Here is an 8,562-nt window from a genome sequence, read left to right as displayed (position 1 = left end):
TGACAACCCCTTGGCTTCCGTACTTGCGTTTCGCTGTTCCACTTGAACGATTTATTGTTGTTCTAGTTAGCAATTAGCCTACAGCCTATCGTTCAGCATCGCCTCACTCAGAACGCGCGATGGGTGCTTCGACCCTCGGGAACAAATCGGGGTTCCGCTGTAGCTCTAATTAAGTGCATTAGCCCACTTACAGTGAAAAGTGCAAACATCTTGTCCATGACCTGTGCAGTATATTAACACCAAATTGGAAGTGAAAATTACTTAAACCCCAATTTTGAAAACAATATTTTTTCATGCTCTGACTTGTATAACGAGTCTGTGTGAAGCTCCTGCTGTGGTCTGGGAGACAGTCCTGGAACTCTTTGTCTGCAAAATACACTATTTAATTACCAATGTTGGGCAAGTTATTTTGAAAAAGTAATTAATTATAGTTACTAGTTAATTCTTCAAAAAAGAGTTTTGCAAACAACAAAGTTGCAGCTGTTTACCTAAAAATGCAGCCGAGGCAGTTTTTATAACCATTTCAAACTATTTACAGAACAATCAGGTGTTCTGCATCAAATATGAGTCACGCAAATTATTTGTGTCCACTACAAAGGAGAAAATCACAGCCTGATCCCTGCAGGCCTGACAGCAGCAGGTGTAGCACTGCTCCTGCTTCCACCTGCGTTTACACTTTAATCTGCCTTTGGTGGCTTTTTGGCAGAACTGCAACATTCAGCAGCCGCCTCATTGTTCTGACACACAAACTAAAACTATCCACAAAACAACACATTAACTACACACTCCAAACACGCTAAACGTCACAAATCTCTCACATCTAAAACCTCGCTCTCTCTCACCACCGTCACTCCTCAAATGAATTGTTACGTATTGATTTCAATTTGAATGAAGGTTGGATTGTTTGTGCGCGGAGACTGCGTCAGCAGGTTTTGCATGCGCGCAGCTCAGAGGAAACATTTGTGTTTTCTCTGTTGTCTTTGTTAATGCAGGGTCTTCACCTTACAATATGAGCGCCTCGAGGCAACATTTGTTGTGATTTTGCGCTATGTAAATAAAGCTGAATTGAATCGCGTGACGTTGACGTAGAAAAGAAAGAAATATGTGCAACAAAAAAAACCTGTTGCATAAATCAAACATGGCAAAAGCCGGAGTGACGAAATTAGAAGAACGATTGCAGCCTGTTGGCAACAAACTGACAGCAATCACATCCTGACTCCCACATGTCACAACCCGGTGTTTCAGCTAACAGGGCGAGCTGAGGATCCAGCAGACATTCCCAGGAAAGCATCATCAGCGTTCACAGTCTGATGATGGAAAGAGTCGAGGATGGTCCACGTATCACATGTAGGTTAAAAATAAGAGCACATCACACATGATAACAAACATGCACTTTTCAAGCTTTGTCCAATGAAAGATCAGAAAGCAGGTCAAACATCCAGGGTACCACAGATCCTTTCACAGACTGTTATACTGTGATGCTGATGTTCAGCGTGGTTTTTCACCAGAGCTCAACAGAAGCATTAAATCTGATGTTTACAGTGAAAAACAGCAGATTGGAGAGGGGGAGGTGAGAGGCACATCAGCAGCATTTTTCCACTGTTTGGTCATTTTGATGAAATGTTGCGACAAATAGGAAATTTCAATGTTTTCTATTAAGAGGTAAAAGAAAATGAGGTTCAGAGCTGATCGCAAAGAAATCAAACCCAGTGTGTCAGTCAGTGTCTTCATCAGCACTGCTGACCACACGTTTAAAGAAGTCGTCATTCAGTGGGCTCATTAAAACGTAAGGATGGCAGTTTGGGACAAAAACAGTCTGTGGGCTCCTGTTCCTGCTGGCAGGTAAGACGTGTTTAACATTTTTATGTGTCTTATTGTAGCTGCTTGTGTTTTCACGTCAAACCTTTCTTCCTGGCAGCCCGACTTCTTTACGTTTCGGAAACTTTGTTTTAGAGCTTCACACACAGCAGTCTGTATTTTCTGTCTGTGAACTGAGTCACTGTGTTCGGATCTCAGCTCTGTGTTTGCTCTTCTTTAGGTGCTGTGGGTCAAACTGTGATCTATCCTCTCAGGTCTACCTGTGATGTCAGAGGATCCACTGCCACGCTCCGCTGCACCTTCACACCTCTGAAGTCTTTCAAAGTGAATCAAACAGAAGTTCCACCAAAGATCGTCAGAGTCCTCTGGTGTCAGAACCACCGGTACTGCTACACTAACACTCCGTCTGTGTGTGACAGTGACTCAGCAAACATCGATCCTCGTTATCAATATCTGGGAGACAAGAAGACAAACTTTACAGATCAGAGATGTTCAGCAGAGAGACAACGCAAGCTTTCGCTTCAGGATGGAAGCTGATCATCGTGAAGGACGTTTTACTAACCAGACAGGAGTGACTGTCAGAGTTGATGGTGAGAGAAAAATGTCCTGGTTCTGACACAAATATTAATCTTTAATATTAACGACTGTTTATTAAAACTAATGAACACTTTGATTTTAGATTCGTCTAAAATGAGAATAATCAAAAAGTTGAGCAGAGGTGAAACCGTCACACTGCTCTGCACTTTCCACCAACTGGAGGTCACGTGGTTCAAAGATGGCCACGCCCTCTCAGACACTGGCCCCTCCCTCCTTCTCATCCTGACTGCAGAGGACTCTGGGAGCTACACCTGTGCTCTGAAGACCAACATGGAGACTGTCTCTGAGCCACACAGCCTGCAGGTGGAGGCAGAGGCAGGTTGGTGTGATCAGTTTCTCTCAGATTTTCTTCTCCGTCAAACAGCTGCATGATGTTAAAAGTTTAGGTGGTTAAAATTGAGTCTAACACAAGTGCAGCCTGTTATTGATCCGTCTGCAATCAGGGAGTCTTAAATCAAGCCCACAAAGTTCTGTCAGTGTGTTTGGAGGCACCGTTTCAGCTTCCTTTTGCTTCTTGCTTTAGTTTCAGCTGTGAGAAAACACCCAGTCTGTTTTTATTCAAACACATGGATATATTCTTATTTCTGTGACAGCTTTGATGTTGGTTAAAATGATTCAGTGTTTCTTTGCATTGCTGCGACTCATTAACAGTGTTGGGACTAACGCGTTATTAAGTAACGCGTTACAGTAACTACGTTATTATTGTGGTAACGAGCACGGTAACTAGTTATTATGCCAAAATCAGGAACGCGTTAGTCATTACTGGGATTTAGATAGGCTCGTTACTCGTTACTTCGTGTGGTGGCATCGCGGAGCTTCCACAGATTCAGTAACATTAGCAAGTGGTGGAGGCAGCAGGTGGAGGAGGGAGGAGAGACCCGAGGCGGCCGCCGGTCCGAGTGTCAGGTGAACTGAACTTCAGGTAAGAAGTTACGACCTGCAGTCTATCTGGGTCAGATATGAACCAAGTTTAGGTGGAGTTTATTTTCGTTATGCTGACTTTTTCGTACTGCGTAGTAGCTAGCATGACGGAGTTTCTATACAGCTGGGTGGTGCTATGTTACTGATGTTGAACTTTATTTTGTTCATAAGGTTAATTATTAGAGTGGGAAGTGGGAAACATCCCGTAAAAAACGGAATCGTCTCGTATTCAGAGAAATTATTATATTATGTAATATTACGCGCTACAATGAAAAAGACACAAAGCTGGAGTTATTCTGTCTTTGCTGCACAGCTGCCTCTTCTTCTTTCATCCTCTCCCCTCCCTCTCCTTTTGCTCTTTCAGTCATGAAACTGATCGATCTGATGTTGGCTGGAACCACAGCTGTAAAGCTGCTGGTCATGATGTCGGTTGGATGTGTGGTGAGAGGGAAACATGAAGATGAAACCAGCAGATGTCCTTACTGAATCATCAGAGCTGTGATGGAGAAACAGGTTTACCTTTTAGGTGACATGAATGAGTTGAAGTTATGAACTGTTTCTGTGTGTCCTTCATGGTCCACCATATCCCAGAATTCATAGCGCGGCCCAGCCAAATTTCAGTTTCCAACAATAGCAGCTGCTACTAAGTTTTAAAATTACTCTTATTAATCTTTCTGGGTCACAAAATAAACTTTTAGCATATTTTCAGGCGAGAAAGTTGCTGTGTAAACTTCAAATATCTGCTCGGTTTATCAAGACATCGCATATTTGCAAAAGTGCGCCGACGTTTTCGGAGACGTCTGTTACCCACCAGCTCGATAGCAAGCCGGGGGGTTCAATGGTCACTCCAGCCGGCGAGAGCAGCGGACTCCCGGCTTCATCGTTTTCAGACCCCCGCTCTGTCGCTACTCAGGTTAAACATGATATTGAAGTCACTCGGAGAACTTTCCTTTTTTCTGTGTTTTATTTGTTCCGGAGTAAATCGTTTGGCTGAGATCAAAGTTATTAGATTATTAGATTAAATAAAACTTTATTAATCCATCCGGTGGGTTCCTCCGGGATTTTCACACAGCTGAATAAACGTCAAACAGAAAACTGATTAAACAGAAGTGTGAGACAGTCGAGAGTTTACTCCAGTGTCCTGTTATATTTTAGACAGCAAGGAGCAGACGGCCGAGTTTATTAAACTCCACCGAGACAGCGCTGACGCTAATCTGAAGGCTAGACCGTCCCATTTCACGGCCTCGCACTTCCAGCCTTCTCGGTCTTCGAAGGACCCGGCCCACGTAGACCGCGAAGGCCGGGTCCTCCGAAGGATGCGGCCGACGTTTTGGGACACAGCTTCTGTGTCTGAGCACATGTGACGGTGCAGAGCCGGGGAAGGCGGGGCTTGTTCCTTCCTAACCAGTAGGGGTGTTAAATAAACTCTTTGGGGTTTTATTTCATATTTATATTATTTATCTGTTATTATTGATTTACTTTAGCTCAACTCAGTGATTAACAGAATAATGATGAATCACAATTAACAATAACAATGTTGTATTGCATTACTGAGTCATGTAAACTCACTGGGTTACAACATCATTGTGTTCTCTAGTTCTTTGCAGGAACGTGAAACCAGGCTTCTACATGTCATTCAGCAAGTGGGAGAATATGGGTTGAACCTTTCTCCCCAAAAGTGCTCCTTTTCCCAAAGTTCAGTGCGATACTTGAGACACATTGTTTCTAGCAAAGTTGTAGAGACTGATCCCGAGAAGCTCAGAGCTCTCAGAACCTGGCCATGACCCCAGACACTCAGTGAGCTCAAGTCTTTTCTAGGCTTTGTAGGGTACTATCGACAGTTTGTGAAGGACTGACCAAAACCTGTCAAACCCCTGAATGATTTCACCAAAGGCTAACCACCACAGAGGAAGGGCAGAAAGGTAACACCTGGCCCTAGTGGGTATTGAACCCTAAAGTGCTGCTTTCCAACTGTTTTTGAAGTAATCATAGATTTAATTGGAAAGTAAATCTTAAATGAAATTAAATCTCTGCTCCAGCACAGCTGGATTTCATTTCATTGATTTGCACATCATTGCTGATCATGTGGTTTACATTTTCACAATAACTGCTGAATCCAACTGTTACATTTGCAGTTTTAACAAACAGTGAGGAACTATTACTAAATATATGTGTTGGATATGTTTAAAATGACATTTTGAATGAAAGATATCCGCTGGTGTGTGAGCAGTTGAGCTTTTCCGCCCTTTCCAGAATTATAATGGTTACAGCTTCACTCAGATATCACTGAGGCGGTGACGCAGCCATGCAAACACAGTGATCGCATGCAAAACTCTGCTTCACATTCAAATGAAGACACAAACCTGAGACCTGATGCAGCAGACATGTTCAAGGTTTGATGCTGTGAGAAAAGCTTTATTACACTTACAGACTAAAACTGCAGAAGAAAGTCAGAGAGGATGAATACATGAGCAATGTTTACTGTTTATGACCTCAGTCTGGCTTCATGGTTTCACAGCTCACTCACCATGTGGTGGTTGATGGAGGTCAGTTTGAGTTTGCTTCTCAGATGAATTTGAATAAGGCCGATTTTTGCATTAAGAAAATACTCCTGATATCTTTAAACAAATAAACCTGAATGAACACTTTCAGCCTACGTCTGGCTTTACATGATGTACGAAGCTTTTCTGAGAGAGGATTTAGGAGCAGATGTTTATTATGTGGATGATTTTAACTGTTTCCAGTTCAGCAGACTGGATGCTTCTCTTCCAAATAAAGATGATCATATTTCAGTCCTCACTGTGTTTTTGTTTATGCAAGAAAATGACCAGAGTGAGAGCAAACGAGGCTCCATTTAAACATGTAACTCAGTTACATGTGGAGATGTTAAAAAAACAATAATAAATTGGTTTAAATACATTTTATAATATTTATTATGAAGAGAGAGCTGAGTGTAAAAGCAGATGATGTCACTTCCTGGTGTGCAGACTAAACCGCCACAGTCTTCCTTCTCACTGTAAGCGGCTGTCTCCTCCTCTCTGTGGAAAACCTTCCCATCAGGCTGCGTCCTCCACCTCAGCTTCACCTCCTCAGTGACTCCTTGCTCCACCAGCTTCTCCCTCACCTGAAACACAGTTTTCACACATTAACAGAAGCTCCTCATTAATCAGTCACTGAGACTGATTATTGACAGTGTAGAGAGAAAGCGTTATAACCTGATAAAGACACAGTGACTGATTTCTAACCAGCACAGGATGATTGAATTTCATTCTTCCCCAGTGATGTATCTCATCAGCAAAGACACACAACTGTCAAACTTGTCTCCACTGATCTCAGTGACATGTTTAACAGTTGTGTATTTGGACATTTTCTTCCCGCTTGTTTGAAATACGACATGTTATCAAAGTCAGAAAGGTCGAGATCCTAAAAAGCCTGTGCCCCAGTTTGGCTGGAAAAGCCACGATGATGATGATTGGTCCACCATCACACAGTCCCCATCTCCTGATTGCAAAGTCAGAGGCAGGAGCTGGATGTCGCTGCCATCGGACCACTCCCAGCTGTTGCTCAAACCAATCCAGGCATATGACAAAGAGGGAATCAGCCATCTATTTCCATTCACTGAATAACTATCATACATGTGTGACGCCAGCAGAGTCACGATCTCCGTGTTGTTCACCACACTGTTGACGGTGCTCAGGTCTGTGTACCTGTCCCTGCAGTAGGACCGAGCGCCATGAAAGCTCCTCGAGTCCTGCACCAGGATGTAACGGCCAGCATCACCTGGAAGAGAAACGAGCAGACAGAGTCAGAGCACAGGCTGGAAATGTTCACCAACAACATTCGCCTTTTTTAAACTACAAACTGATATTTTTAAGAAATGCTGATCATGATATCTTTTCTTCGACTAAATGTGTTTTAGTTGTACATAATAATATAAATATATAAATATATCTATCTATCTGAGAGACTATTGTTCCTTCGTCGTGGTGCTTTTAGGTGCCGATGCCACTCACCGCTGTAACAGATGAAGTGCTTCTCTTCTGAACAGTCTCTGGTCGACCAGAATCCCAATGCAGATACCGTCACACACTTCCCCACACCAGGCTCGCCTGTGCCCCAGTTTGTGAAGGTTGATTTACCTGTTCCAGTATAAAACCACTTCCAGGGTAACATTATACCACGGAGTCAGGTACTTCTGATTAGAGACCTTAGTTTTCACAGGAGCTACAGTATCCAGAGTCGTACGCAGTGAGGAGGTAAAATTATTAACAAGATAATCGACCTCTGTTGGGGTAGCGTTCAGATAGCTGCTCTGCTCTATGTTGGTACAGGGCATTGGAGATGATAACAGTGGGTGGATTATATTCTTAAACTTAGTTACAGCGCTTTCAGAAAGACATCTACTGTGATAAAGTCTACTCTCCACCGCTGTGTAATCAATTATTGTAAAAGTAAATGTTATCAGGAAATGATCAGACAGCAGAGGGTTTTCAGGAAACACTGTTAAATGTTCAGTTTCTATGCCATATGTTAAAACAAGATCTAGAGTGTGATTAAAGTGGTGGGTGGGTTCTTTTACATTTTGAGAGAAACCAATTGAGTCTAATAACAGATTAAATGCCATGTTGAGGCTGTCATTCTTAGCATCTACATGGATGTTAAAATCACCCACAATAATTATTTTATCTGAGCTCAGAACTAAATTAGATATAAAGTCTGAGAAATCAGACAGAAACTCTGTGTAAGGCCCAGGTGGACGATAGATGATAACAAGTAAGACTGGTTTCTGAGTTTCACAGCTGGGGTGGACGAGGCGAAGCATCAGGCTTTCAAATGAATTAAAAGTCTGTCTGGGTCTTTGGTTGATTAATAGGCTGGTGTGAAAAATTGCTGCCACACCGATTGTGGGCATATAAATAATGTTTTATTGAACAACTGTGTTGAAAATGTGTTTTGTGAGGCTCAACCGGCTCCTTCATAGAAACTGCCCGGAGCCTAACCAGAGGCTGAGCTGGAGGCCTCAGCTACCTCTGAACCAGTGGGAGTTTTTAAGTCGGACCTGCCACGTCAGCTGGAAAATTGAGGTTTCTCAGTCATCCAGGTCATTGTATTCTAAGAAGTGGGCTTTAAGGTGTCTGGGAAGGGATCTCAAAAATCCTCAGAACTCTATATTGGAGACACCAAAAAGCCATTTCATAAAGGCATGGCACAACATAGAAGAGCCAC

At 42.8% G+C, this 8,562-nt stretch overlaps 1 pseudogene; it reads left to right on the top strand.

The window, feature by feature from the left end:
- The first annotated feature begins 1,792 nt into the window (after window positions 1-1,792).
- On the top strand, window positions 1,793-2,787 carry LOC146699494 (uncharacterized; annotated as a pseudogene).
- The last annotated feature ends 5,775 nt before the right edge of the window (window positions 2,788-8,562 follow it).

The sequence above is a fragment of the Copadichromis virginalis genome, linkage group LG11 (assembly GCF_057382275.1).
Source record: "Copadichromis virginalis isolate Kocher_CV1m ecotype Utaka linkage group LG11, C_Virginalis_male_GT1.1, whole genome shotgun sequence".
NCBI classification, from domain to species: Eukaryota; Metazoa; Chordata; class Actinopteri; order Cichliformes; family Cichlidae; genus Copadichromis; species Copadichromis virginalis.
The sequence above is the reverse complement of the archived record's forward strand: the minus strand, read 5'-3'. Positions and strand labels throughout refer to the sequence as shown.